Source organism: Hyaena hyaena, unplaced genomic scaffold, assembly GCF_003009895.1.
Source record: "Hyaena hyaena isolate Hyena2069 unplaced genomic scaffold, ASM300989v1 scaffold_29, whole genome shotgun sequence".
Classification (NCBI taxonomy): Eukaryota; Metazoa; Chordata; class Mammalia; order Carnivora; family Hyaenidae; genus Hyaena; species Hyaena hyaena.
The window spans coordinates 4,407,091-4,421,838 of NW_024080661.1; positions in this window are offsets into that span (position 1 = coordinate 4,407,091).

The following is a 14,748-nucleotide window of genomic DNA, read 5'->3' on the forward strand; positions in this document are numbered from 1 at the left end:
GTTCCGAAGGGCTTGGAGCAGGGAGGGGGAATATGTTTCTTCACCACCTCCTCTGGCCCCGGCGTAGCTTGAAGGGTGACCTGTGTGAGGGGTGGAGGCGGGGTGGGGGGCTTTCTTCCAGAGCCTTCCCCTGATCTTGATATTCAAGACGTGAGCCCAGAGCCGGCGCAGGTGAACCGTCAGATAACCCGGGTGCACTCGGGTTTCTCCCTGCTGCCAGGGCTCGTGCCACCTGAGACGTCTGGGCCCTCCCTTGCCAGGGCACCTCGCGAGGCCCGCGCAGAGGGCCTGGACGGAAGCCAGGACCAGGTGGGGGTGGCACGGATCGCCTTCGGTGACTCAGCCTGGTCCCACCCTCACCGGATGAATCGGAATCTCTGGGAGGTGGAACCTGGGAAGTTCGTTTTTAAGCGCTTCCTGAGCAGCGCTGACAATCAGGCCGGTCTGGGAGACCTGGCATCTCATGGCTTCCATCCCGAGAGGCTGCGGTCAGGAGGGACAAGGTGGGATGTGGGTGCTTTTCAATCTGACGAAGTGGAGTAGGGTCCACCCCTCTGTATCCCAGGCCTTCCAAGACTCCTCCATTAAAAAAGTTCTCTTCCTCTTCCGTATCGAGACTTTTTAAAATTTTTTTTCATTTATTTAAAAAAATTTTTTTATTGGGGCGCCTGAGTGGCTTAGTCGGTTAAGCGTCCGACTTTCGCTTAGGTCATGATCTCGCGGTTCGTGGGTTCGGGCCCCGCATCGGGCTCTGTGCTGACTGCCAGCTCGGAGCCTGGAGCCTGTTTCAGTCTGTGACTCCCTCTCTCTCTGACCCTCCCCTGCTCACACAGTCTCTCTCTCTCCTAGAAATAAATTAAAAAAAAAAAAATTTAAAAAAAAATTTTTTTTTATTGAGAGACAGAGCAGGAGCAGGGGAGGGGCAGGGAGAGAGAGGGAGACACAGAATCTGAAGACAGGCTCCAGGCTCCGAGCTGTCAGCACAGAGCCCGACGTGGGGCTCGAACCCATGGACCGTGAGATCATGACCTGAGCCAAAGTCAGGCGCTTAGCTGGCTGAGCCACCCAGGCACCCCTGTATTAAGACGTTAGCTGTCATCTTTTCACACACCCCCACCCACCCAACTAGGGGCACAGAAACAACAAATAAAAGGAGACAACAAGCCACTTTGGGGACAAAGTGATGTGAGGAGCTGAGGGAAGCGTAACATGCGGGAGTGCGTGGTTACAGCTTGAAGGACCAAACCTTCCACTTGTAAGAGCGCTACAATTTTACAGCCTGTGGCTGAGCCACTCTCTCCCCCACCAGGTAGTGTGAAGTAGGTAGAACAGCGATTTTATTTTATTTTACTGTTATCTTTTTTAAAGTAGGCTCTTGGGGTGCCTGGGTGGCTCAGTTGGTTGAGCGTCCGACTTCAGCTCAGGTCATGATCTCGCGGTTCGTGGGTTCGAGCCCCGCGTCAGGCTCTATGCTGACGGCTAGCTCAGAGCCTGGGGCCTGTTTCAGATTCTGTGTCTCCCTCTCTCTCTGCCCCTCCCCTGCTTGTGCTCTTTTCTCCCTATGTCTCAAAAATAAATAAATGTTAAAAAATTAAAAACAAAAAATAAAGTAGGCTCTTTGCCCAATGTGGGGCTCAAACCTGAGACCCTGAGATCAAGAATCGCGTGCTGTACCGACTGAGCCAGCCGGGCACCCCTGGGGCAGATATTTCCATTTCCATTTTACACGTGGGGATGTTCTTGACTCGGGTCGTATGAGTAAGAAGTAGCAGACCTGGCATAACACTGCTGGACATCCAGAACATTCTGTTGCATCGTCGTTTTATGCTTACCCTGGATCCAGGCTGATTAACCTAAATCAGGCAGATTCCTGAGCTCTTTCAGGCCTCTCTGCCTCAGTGCTGCTCTCTGTGCCTAGGTCCAGGTAGCTTGGATGTGGTGTCTCTCCCCCACCCCCGTAAAGGCTCCAGCAGTGACACCATCCACTTCCTGGAACAGAGCTACATTCTGCAAAGAAAAGGACTTTAATTAATAGGCTTGCTATAGAGTCAGTGTCTGTTTTATCCCCTCCCCCACTGCCCACCCCAAGAATTCACACTGGGAAACCTAATCCGCAAGGTGATAGGAGGTGGGGACTTCAGGTTGGTGACGAGGCCATGCGGGTGGAACCCTCATGAATGGGATTAGTGCCTTTTAAGGGAGGTTCCAGAGAGCTCCCTTGCTCCTTCCACCACATGAGGACATGGAGAGGAGGTGGTCCCTCACCAGACCCTTGAATCTGCTAGCGCCTTGATCTTGGACTTCTCCACCTCCAGAACTGGGAAGTAAACGTCTATTGCTGAAGCCATCCGGTCTATGGCATTTTTGTTACAACAGCCCAAACAGACTAAGGCAAGGGGGAGATTTACTATTGTTGACAATGTTCACTGCTCCTCCTTGATGACCCCTCCCTGAAGACCCGTGGGAGATCATACACCTGCCCCGTCGGACCTGGGAAGGGCTGTGACACTTGCTTAGTGCCGTCTGTGAGAGCCCATGGGTGGGCCGCTGTCTCCTCCCTCGGCCACAGGCACCTGCAGTGTTCAGGGAGAGACTGTCACCCTGGGCCCCGCAGTGAAGATGGGGGCAGAGGAGCAGCCGGGCGCAACAGCCACGAGCCAAGTGAGATATTATCTTTGCTGTTGGAAACTGATAGGTTTTTGGGTTGTTTGTTACCACAGCACCATTGAGACTACACTGGCCATGCCATTTATAATCCCACCGTTCAGATTACTCACCGTGAGAAATTCATACATGCAAATGAACATGTTTACATACATGATTCTTTTTTAAAGTTTATTTAGTTTTGTGTGAGAGAGAGAGGGAGACAGAGCATTAGAGGGGGGACAGTCAGAGAGAGCGGGGGACACAGAATCTGAAGCAGATGCCAGGCTCCGAGCTGTCAGCACAGAGCCCCATATGGGACTCGAATTCACAAGCCATGAGATCACGACCTGAGCCGAAGTCAGACATTTAACCGATGGAGCCACCCAAGGCTCCCCTATAAATATTTTTTAAAAGGCACCTTTTTAAAAAATGAATAGATTTTTTAAAGTTTATTTATATATTTTGAGAGAGAGAATGTGAGTGGGGGAGAGAGAGAATCCCAAGCAGGCTCCATGTAGTCAGCACAGAGCCCCACGTAGGGCTCGAACTCATGAACTATGAGATCATGACCAGACCCGAGACCAAGAGTCAGACGCTTAACCACCTAAGCCACCCAGGCGTCCCTATGATACATAATCTTACAAAAATGGGATAATCTATGTCTTGCTGTGCAGCCTTCTACCTAATATGTGGTGAGCATCTTACCATGTCAGATTTGCTATCTAGGGGCACCTGGGTGGCTCAGTCAATTAACTGACTCTTGATTTTGGCTCAGGTCATAATCTCGTGGTTCATGGGTTGAGCCCTGCGTCTGGCTCTGCGCGGACAGCATGGAGCCTGCTCGGGATTCTCTCTCCCTTTTCCTCTACCCCTCTCCTGTGCTCGCTCTCTCTCACAATAAATAAGTAAACAACAAAAAAAATTGATATCTCTGCCCCATTGTAGCTCCATAGTGTACCACTGCATGGTTATGCCAAAATTTGGCTTACCAATTCCTTTTTGGTGAAACTGTGTGATGAACATCTTATGTAAATATTTCTATGCACCGACTTGCTCATTTCCTTAGGTTTAAGGTAAGTCCTAAGACATGGGATTGCTGACTCTGAGGACATGAACGTTCTTTGGCCACACGGTGCCAAACTACCCTCCAAGAAACTGGCCTGCTTCACCCTCCCAAACTGGTGCTCATTTCTCTATAATCTTGTCAATAGCGAGCATGACGGATTTCTCCAAAGGACCCCAATCTGAAGAGCGCTCAACCTGAGGTTTATTATCAGCCTTCCTAATGTGGGCAACTCTGCCGTCCATGTGATCACTCTCGAGTCAGGGAGCAAAGCGGGTGTGGCCCTGGGAGCCACCCAGGCAGAGGGCCAGGCTGGAAACGTTCGTTGCCCTGGATTTTAGATCGCCTCTGCGTTCCTCTTCTCCAGAGCCCGTGCCTCTTATCTGCCTCTCCCTGCCTCAACTTCTTTTCCCCAAGGGGATTCTTAAAGCCAGTATTTAAAATGTTATTTAGTGAGGCACCTGGGTGGCTCAGTCGGTTGAGCATCTGATTTAGGCTCAGGTTATGATCTCACCACTTTCGAGTTCAAGCCCCATGTCGGGCTCCGTGCTGACAGCTCTGAGCCTGGAGCCTGCTTCGGGTTCTGCATTTCCTTCTCTCTCTCCCCCTCCCCCACTTCTGCTCTGTCTCTCTCTGTCTCTCAAAAATAAATACATGTAAAAAAAATTAAAAATAACTAAATAAAATGTTATTTAGTTAACATATAGTGCAATATTGGTTTCAGGTACACTTCAGTGATTTCCTCACATACAACACCCAGTGCTCATCACAAGTGCCCTCCTTAACACCTATCACCCATCTAGCCCATCTCCATTTATTTTTATTACTTTTATTTATTTTTAGAGAGAGAGTGCACACAGGTGCACACATGGGTGCAGTGAAAGGGGCAGAACAGAGAGAGAGAGAGAGAGACAGACAGACAGAATCTTAAACAGGCTCCACACTCACCACACAGCCCAACAGGGGCTTGATCCCACAACCCTGAGATCATGACCGGAACCAAAATCACTAGTCGGACGCTTAACTGACTGCGCCACCCAGGCACCCCCATCTCCATTTAAAAAATTATTTCACAGGGGCGCCTGGGTGGCACAGTCTGTTAAATGTCCAGCTCCTCATCTCAGCTCAGGTCTTGATCTCAGAGTTGTGAGTTTAAGCCCCATGCCAGGTTCCCCACGGGGCCTGAAGCCTACTTAAAAAAAAAAAAAACCACGATAAAAAATATTACACAATGTTATAGGAACAGAATTCTAAATGAAAAAGGAAAAAAATCTCCGACAATCGATGGCCTCAACAAATTCAGTGGTTTTTATTTGCCTATGTTCCCCTGAAGTCCTCATTCAAATGCATGCAAGGTTTCTGCCCCATTGGCCGCGTGCACAGCTCTCATTCTGCACCTTTAGCCTCTCAATCAGCCATCAGCATTTTCCCGTGTTGTTACATGGCTATCATCTTTCTCATTTTAATTGTTGCACAGTGTTCCAATGGGTGAATAATTTAATAATTATTACCCTCATGTAAGCCACTTAAGTGGTTCCCCATTTTCCTCTACTATAAATAATACCGCAGTGCATGCTTTTATGGATATAGCTTCTGCCTTCATTTGAATTATTTCCTAGGGTCAGCTCCCAAGAGCGAGATAGCGGGGTCAAAGGGTAGGAATGCTCTAATGACTCTCGGTGTGAATCCTTACATTGTTTTCCAAAGGGTTTTTCTTCCCCCCCCATTTTCCTGCTCAAGAAATAATAATGCTCTTTTTCAACCCTATAGAAGAAAGCAAAAATTCTACTACCCAGAAGTTACTGCTACTAACATTTGGACAGTCAGCCCTGCAGACATGTCTTGATGCATTACGTATACAGATAGATGTAGAAATAAAAATAATTTTTCACCCAAGGGATCACACTCGTGTGCCAATTTTGCAAGCTGTTTTCTTACTCAACAATATGTTCTGGGTTTTTCTCCTTGGTTTTGCCACCTTCAGTGCCCGTGTGGTAGCGCTATGCCGTACAGTCATAGCTGCAAGCCAGGCATGGTGCCAAGAATCCTATCAGCATTAGTGCATTTAAGCTCCACAACGGCCCAATGAGATAAGTTTTAGAGGTAAGGGTCATGCCCATGTTCTAGATGAGGGAACAAGCTCAGAGAGTTAACCGAGTGCCCAAGGTCACATAGGTAGGAAGTGGTGGGGCTGGTACTGCTTGTGTTCTCTGAGGCTCTGAAACAGATATGTATACAAAGAATACATTCTTTTATTTTTAAGTTTAAAATTTTTTTTTTTTTAAGTTTATTTCTCAGAGAGAGAGGCAGAGGGAGCAGGGGAGGGTCAGAAAGAGAGGGAGACACAGAATCCGAAGCAGGCTCCAGGCTCGGAGCTAGCTGTCAGCACAGAACCCAACGCAGGGCTCGAACCCACGAACCGTGAGATCATGACCTGAGCCAAAGTCAGATGCTTAACCAACTGAGCCACCCAGGCGCCCCTACATGAATATATTCTTATTGCAAAAAAATAATAATGGTGCCAGCAATACCATAGCATGGAAAGCAAAGCGTGAAAGTCCCCTTTATACTTCCACAGAGGTTTGATGTGATTCTCAGTTGAGTTCAGGTTCAAGCGCACATGACAGAAAACCAAAGTAATGTAAGCTAGCTGGGTGACCTTAATATAGCCGCTCACTCTGTGGGTCTCCATTTCTTCACCTCTGAAGGCAGGGACTGTGCCTTTTCAAGGTTATTATAAGGTTGGCAAGGATGGATGGATGGATGGATGGATGGATGGATGGATGGATGGATGGATGGATGGACTGATGGACGGATGGGTGGGTGGATGGTTAAGTTGGATGGGAAGAGCCTAGTGTAATTCCTGGCACAAAATGTACATTTGACAAATGCGGTAGTGATTACTATTAGTGTTTCCCCTGTAATTTACTGTGCCCTGCACATACCAGCCCTGAGGAAGGCAGGTGCTGAACAGGAATTCCTGGTGCCTGACGAGACACCTGTCATTTCTCTGATGCTGAAACTTGTCAGTAGGTAGCCTTGGAAAATTTTTCCTGCCATCTCAGTGTAGAATTTGCCACCTCCCAGGTGGCTGGGAGGGTGTGGGCCACAGGGCAGAGTGACAGCCTCCAGGCAGCATCACCCCCAGTGGAAGGAAGGGCCCATCACTAGGTGGCTTTTTATACCAGTGTGCCTTGCCCTCTCCCTCTCTCTCTCTCTCTCTGTCTCCCTCCCCCCATGAAGGTCAGACAGGAATGGCCCCATTCTTCAGGTGGCTGACCTATGCGGGCAGGGACTGCCCCCACCTGCCTCCCAGACCCGAGGTACACTCCCAGAGTGCCTTTCCTTTGTGCCTAGCTCCTGACTGGGTCTCTCATGGTGCCCACCGCCTCTCATTCCCTCGACCTTGGGCCTTCTTACCTCCATTCTGGCTGTTACTGACTCAACCTGGGCTTCCACTGCCCTTGAACCTGGCCAGTTTACACAGGCCTCACTCTCTTTGATGACCTTTCTTATCATGATTAAGACCCTGATAAGAGGCTACATGCCTTTCTGAGAGCCTGGGCAGCACCAATGGGGGACAAGGTGGGAAGGGTGTCAGCTCTACATCACAGAGGAGACAAATGCCCCGTCCTCCCAACCCCCACCCAGCACTGACCCTTCAGGGAAATTCACGGACAATACAAATGGGCTCTGAGAACTGTCAGCAGGCCTTGAACAAGATCTGAAGGTCCAGGGACATTTTTTTTTTAATTTTTTTAAATTTGAGAGAGAGAGAGAGAGAGAGAGAAAACCCCAAGCAGAATCCATGCTCAGCATTGGAGCCCAACACAAGGCTCAATCCCACGACCCCGGGATTGTGACCTGAGCTGAAATCAAGAGTGGGATGCTCAACCGACTGAGCCACCTCGGGCACCCTGGTCCAGGGACAATTTAAGGTCCTACTCATGCACTCATGCTTAAGCACAAGGTGAACAGTTCCCTTCTGGGGCCCTGCTGTGTGAACACTTCGGATCCCAGCTCTGTCGCCTGTTTACAGCTTAATTTCAGGCAAGCGACTTCACCTTTCTGTGCCTCAGTTTCTTATCTGTCAAACAGGAATGCTAATAAGATCCTCCACCTCATTTGATTATTGTTAAGCCTTAAAGAAGTTAGCATATGTAGGGGCGCCCTGGTGGCTCAGTCGGTTGAACGTCTGACTTCAGCTCAGGTCATGATCTCACTGTTTGTGAGTTTGAGCCCTGCATTGGGCTCTGTGCTGACGTTGTGGAGTCTGCTTGGGGTTTTCTCTCTCTCTCTCTCTCTCTCTGTCTTTCCCCCACTCAGACCATCTCCATCTCCGTCTCTCTCTCAAAAATAAATAAGCTTTATAAAAATGGGCAAAGAATGTGAATAGACATTTCTCCAAAGAAGACAGATACACATGAAAACCTGCTTGGCACCATTACAGCCATTAAGGAAATGCAAATCCAAACCACAGTGAGATGTCACCTCACACCCACGAGGATGGTTATAATTATCTCTGAGAAGGAAAATAAGACGTGTTGGTGAGTTTGTGGAGAAATCGGAACCCTCATACCCCATTGGTGTTGGTGGGAATGTCACATGGTGCAGCTGCGTGGAAAACAAAGTTTTTTTTTTTTTCATCAGAAAGTTAAATGTGGAGTTACCATATGACCCAGCCATTCCACTTCTGGGTATGTATCTAAGAGTGCTGAAAACAGACGTTCACACGAATACTTGTACACAAATGTTCGCAGCAGCTTTAATCACAATAGCCACAAAGTGGAAACAACCCAAATGCCCCTCAACTGATGAATAGAGAAATAAAATGTGGTCTATTCATACAATGAGGTATTATTTGTCAGGGGCGCCTGGGTGGTTCAGTAGGGTAAGTGTCTGACTTCGGCTCAGGTCATGATCTCATGGCTTGTGAGTTCGAGTTGGGTTCTGTGCTGACAGCTCCGAGCCTGGAGCCTGCTTCGGATGCTGTGTGTGTGTGTGTCTCTCTCCCCCTCCCCCACGCATGCTCTGTCTCTCTTTGTCTCTCAAAAAAGAAACAAACATTAAAAAAACATTTAAAAAAAAGGAAATCTCATTCGTCAATAAAAAGAGGCGATGCACCAATCCATGCTACACAGATGAACCTTGACAACGTCATGCTAAGTGAAAGAAACCAGACACGAAAGGCCATATATTGCATGATTTCATATCCGTAGAGACAGAAGGCAGATTCGTGTTCGCCAGGGAACGGATGGGGGAGTGGCTGCTAACGGACACAAGGTTTCTTTCCGGGGGTTGACAGAAACGTTCTGGAACTAGATCGTGGTGATAGCTGCACAACTTTGTGAATATAGGAAAAAACACTGAATTGTGCACTTTACTTTTCTTTAAGTAATCTCTATTATTTGTGTGGTGATTTAAAATGTGATTTTCACGGGGCACCTGGCTGACTCAGTCTGCAGAGCATGCGACTTGATCTCAAGGTCATGAGTTTGAGCCTCACGCTGGGCATGGAGAGTACTTAAAAAAAAAAATAAATAAATACAATATGATTTCCACAATCATTTTAGATATTTTTAAGATCTGAGATGGGTTTCCAAGGTTCAAATTGCATTTGTCTTTGAGGCCTCCAGTGAGTTGTGAGTTTTGGGGCTGCTGTGTGGCTCAGCAAATCTGCTCAAAGCCAGGCCCTTCACTCTGTTGCTTACAAGCTATGTGACCTGGGACAAGACTAGGGTTGCCAGATTTAGCAAATAAAAATAAAGACACCCAGTTACCTTTGAATTTCAGATAAAACAATAGTACCTCTTTATATGTCCTAAATATTGCATGGGGCATACTTATACCGAAAAAAATATATTTGTTTTGTCTGGGAAAAAACACTTTAAAAATGTTTTTAAATGCTTATTCATTCTTTTTTAAAAAAAAATTTTAGAGTTTATATTTTAGAGAGAGACAGAGAGACAGAGCATGAGTGGGGGAGGGGCAGAGAGAGAGGGAGACATAGAATCGGAAGCAGGCTCCAGGCTCCGAGCTGTCAGCACAGAGCCTGATGCCGGTCTCGAACTCATGAACCATGAAATCATGACCTGAGCTGAAGGTGGATGCTTAACCAACTGAGCCAACCAGACACCCTTAAATGTTTATTTATTCTTGAGAGAGAGGGAGACAGAGCACAAGCGAAGGGGGGGGGGGAAGACACAGAATCTGAAGCAGGCTCCAGGCTCTGAGCTGTCAGCACAGAGCCAGACGTAGGGCCTAAATCCGTGAACCATGAGATCATGACTTGAGCTGGAGTCAGATGCTTAACCGACTGAGCCACCCAGGCGTCCCGTGTTTTATCCGAAATTCTAATTTAACTGGCCATTCTGTATTTTCTCTGGCAATCTTGAACATGACTCTAATATCTGAGAAAGGAAAGAGTTTTTGAATGGAATCCTATTCAATTCTTACAGCTCCCTATTTTTGCCATTGAACAGACTGTCTCAGAGAGATTCTAGCTCAAGGTCACCAGCTAGAAAATTACTGAGCTGGGATTTGAACTTGGTTGTGCGGAATTTGGATGCTCTGCTAAGACGGAACTCAAGACCAATAAGCAGTGATCTATTTATGGGTAACATGGGACTCACGGACTCACTGGGCAACGACAGCAGTTAGCATTGACTAAGGAGGAATATTGAAAAAGCGTGTTAGAGAACCAAATTCGAAGCAGTGTCTGTACCTGCTGTATTAATTTCCTACTGCTGCCGTGAACACTGCCACCAACTTAGTGGCTTAAAACAACACAAATTTATTATCTTACAGTTCTAGAGGTCACAAGACAGAAATGGCTAAAATCCAGGTGTCAGCCGAGCCATGTTCCTCCTGGGGCTCCAGGAAAGAAGGTGTTCATGGGGCGCCTGGGTGGCTTAGTCGGTTAAGCGTCCGACTTTCGCTTAGGTCATGATCTCGCGGTTCGCGGGTTCGAGCCCCGCGTCGGGCTCTGTGCTGACTGCCAGCTCGGAGCCTGGAGCCTGTTTCAGTCTGTGACTCCCTCTCTCTCTGACCCTCCCCTGCTCACGCTGTCTCTCTCTCTCTCTCCTAGAAATAAATAAAAAACATTAAAAAAAAATTTAAAAAAAAAAAAAAAAGGAAAGAAGGTGTTCCTTCCCTTTTCTGGCGACTAAGGGCTGCGGCATCACGTCAACACTGCCTCTGCCTTCTCCTTCTCTGACTCCCACCCCCCTGCCTCTCATAAGGCCCCTGGGATGATTCAGGATAATCTCCCCCCTCTCAAAACTCCGTATCTGCAGATCATGTCGGCCAAGTCCTTTTTGCTGTGTTAAGGTAACAAATGCATAGCTTCTGGCGCTGAGGATGTGGAAATCCTCGGGGAGCCGTCACTGCCGACCGCACAGTCTGAGAGAGAAATTATCTAGTGGACTGGAGTGCTCTGGGCCTTAACTGTAATCACTTTCATCTGTAGTTTTCAGAGTACTTACACATAGAGTACTTACTTTTGTTTTTCTCCTTGCACTGATCCCGGGAAGTGGATGGAGGAAGGCCGGGTGGAGCCCATTCTGTAAGGGGAGGGGCTGTGGGGAGAGGAGAGAGACATGGAAGTTACTCAGCTAGAAAGAGACTGGGGGTGGGGGGGGTGGGGGACTGGGGGCTCAGCTGGTTAAGCGTCCAACTTCCGGCTCAGGTTATGATTCTTGAGGAGGTTCGTGGGTTCGTGGGTTCCAGCCCCGCCTCAGGCTCTGTGCTGACAGCTCAGAGCCTGGACCCTGCTTCCAATTCTGCTCTGCGTCTCCCTCTCCCTCTCTGCTCCTCCCCTGCTCTCTCTCTCTGAAAAATAAACATTAAAAAGAAAAGAGTCAGGCCCAGGGCCCTTCACCAGCAACTTCCCTCGCAGTTCCAGGCCAAGAGCCACTAGAACAGTCTTCTCACTGAATGAGTGGTGCAGGCCACCCCCCACAATCTAGAGGAGGAAGAGACAGCTCCCTAAGGGCCCCCGATTCCTGCCTCAGCAAACAGCCTTCTGACTAGGACAAAGAGGGAGGGAGCAAGAGAGGGAAGGAACTGGCAGAGAACCTCCTTTTGGGGGGAGAACCTCAGCTCAGAGGCCCCAGAACTCGAGGTCCATTGGCCTCGGGCGTGACCTTGACGGCAACCCAGGCAGACGGTCCCAGTAATTCCCGAACCAGAGGCACGCTCCGGTTCTCAGACACATCTTGCAGCAAACCTCCTGGGGATGCATCCCTGTGGTTTGTGGTTTTGCCTTCGAGCACTGCTGCCGGGGAGCCGGGCTCTCTCTCCCTGTCCCGAAGACACTGGAATGCAGCTTCCAGGAGCCTGCTGACACTTCTCCAGGCTTCTCCCCACACCTACCCGTGGCTGATGGCTCACATGCGCCAGACACGCTTCCAGGAACTAGGCACCGGCTGCCCTGACCCTCACACTTCAGAGGGGCCAGACGGTAACACACTAAGGAGAAGGATGGGGTAAGGATGAGACGACAGAGGGGCCAGCGACTCTGAGGCCAGTGCCGTCCCCACTCCAAAGAGGAGAGAGATGGCTCAGGAAGGTCAACGTGAAGATGCACACCCCCGTTTTACTCCAAAGCTCCCCTTGCTCCTGATCTCTATCTGTGGAGGCTCCTGAAAGTCTCCCCTTGTGTCCTTCCTTCTCCAGGGGGGAGTAAGGGCAGGTTGAGCCTGGAGGTGGCATCTGGAGCCCTCACACCACCCCTGACCCTGAAGTCAGTCCCTCCTGGGAACAGAGTCCAGCTGTGGCCTGACTTTAGGGTCCAGGAGAACAGAAGATCATTGCTGGGGGCTGAGCAAGGGTCCAGGGAGGAGGGGGGTGGTGTGATCAGTTGGTTCAGAGGGCGGAGGCCAGATTAGAGGGGAGGGAGCCAGACTTGGAGAGTGGGCCAGGTGGGTGTGCGTGGAGGGTAGGCGGAAGCGGTGGTGGGACCTCGGAGGAGAGAGTCAGAGGGGAGGGGAGGGCGGCCAGCACCATGTGAGGGGCTGGAGAACCAGCTGCCCCAGCCTCCGGCCTTGGGAGGGGGCCGTGCAGCCTGTGGAGGAAACACATTTTCTATTTCGGGAGGCTAGTTAGCCTCTGCAAAGAATGGCTGACGACATTCCCGGCACCTGGCTGAGTGGAAATAAACAGAGACACGAGGCAATAATTGAGGTTGTGCCCTCTGTCAATCCAGCCACCGCCTCCTCCCCGGGCTCCAGGCGGTGGCTCAGGGGGAGGAGACGGCCACAGCTGCAGTAGCTAAATGATGCTATTCCGTGTCCCCACCCCAGAGCTGTATCCTGTTGGGGTGTCAGTTCCTGCTGTGTCCTCCCACAGAGGACCTGCCTGTTGCATTCGTAACTTCAGCAGCCTACGTCCAATGCTACCTCCTCCAGGAAGGCTCCCTTGATATTCACTCTGCCATTCCCAACTTGGGATTAATCACTAGACCCTGAGCACATACATTAGAGTTGGAAATCCAGTTTGGGATGACCCAGCTCCATGTCAAAGGCACACTGACCTCAGCCTAGCTCACCCCAGGGACACATGAGTGAGCCCCAGAGAGTTCCTGGAATTGAATGCAAAATCCTGTGCAAAACCAAATGCATACATGATGGATAAACAAAGTGCGGTACGGGCATCCTGGGGAATATTATTTGGCCATAAAAAGGACTGAAGTGCTGACAACATGCTACGACATGGATGAGTCTTGAAAACATTTTGCTAAGTGAAAGAAGGCAGACACCAGAGGCCAAATAGTGTGTGATTCTATTTAGAGAAAATATCCAGAATAGGCAAATGAATAAAGACAGAAAGGAGATCAGTGGTTGCCTGGAGCTGGAGAGAGAGGGGAATGGGGAGTGACTGCTTCAGGGATATAAGGTTTCTTTGGGGTGAGTAAAAAGTTCTAGGGGCCATTGACTCTAGAACCTAGATCAATGGTTATCAATTTGTTTGAAAGAAGACTAGTGTAATAGGAGAAAAAACTCTTCAAATTATCTTTTATCTCCATTTCAAATAAAATATACTGATATTGAAAAAAAAGTTCTAGGGGCCCCTGGGTGGCTCAGTGGGTTAAGCGTCCGACTTCAGCTCAGGTCATGATCTCACGGTCTGTGAGTTGGAGCCCTGCGTCGGGCTCTGTGCTGATAGCTCAGAGCCTGGAGCCTGCTTCCGATTCTGTGTCTCCCTCTCTCTCTGCCCCTCTCCCACTCACGCTCTCTCTGTCTCTCAAAAATGAATAAATGTTAAAAAAAAAAAAAAAGTTCTGGAACCAGATAATGGTGATGGTCGCACAACATTGTGAATGTACTAAATGCCACTGAAGTGCATTTGTTAAAATGGCGAACATTATGTTACATATATTTTACCATAGTTAAAAAACAAAAAACAAAAAACATCCAAATGCACATCTCCGGGGGAAAACTTCCTAGCTTTGCTTAGGTTCTTCAAAGGCCATGCCGCTCTGATCTGCTCTGACACCTTCAGAAGCCGATGGTGATACTGAGGCACAGAGCGCGGATGAGACCTGTACAAGTTTACTCAAAGGATGGTGGCAGAGCTCCGCCTAACCATGCACGCATCCCCCCTACCTCCTTCCCTTGTCCTTAAACCTCTGCTGGACCCGAGCGGCCCCCAGCCATCTGTCCTGTGCCTGGCCAGGCTACGCACAAGCTGTGTAACCCCCCGAAGTTAAAAGGCCTTCCGGAAGCTGAGCTCCTGGAATGAGTTTCAGGAGTGTGTGTCTTTCTCTCTAGAGTGGACTCTGAGCCCCTAGAGGGCAAGAGGGGAAAGCTTCTTATTTTCCTCTGTAAGTTCCAGAGCTCCGTGTTTCTTCCCTTAAGAAAGAACTTGCTGGGGCGCCTGGGTGGCTTAGTCGGTTAAGCGTCCGACTTTCGCTTAGGTCATGATCTCGCGGTTCGTGGGTTCGAGCCCCGCATCGGGCTCTGTGCAGACTGCCAGCTCAGAGCCTGGAGCCTGTTTCAGTCTGTGACTCCCTCTCTCTCTGACCCTCCCCTGCTCACGCT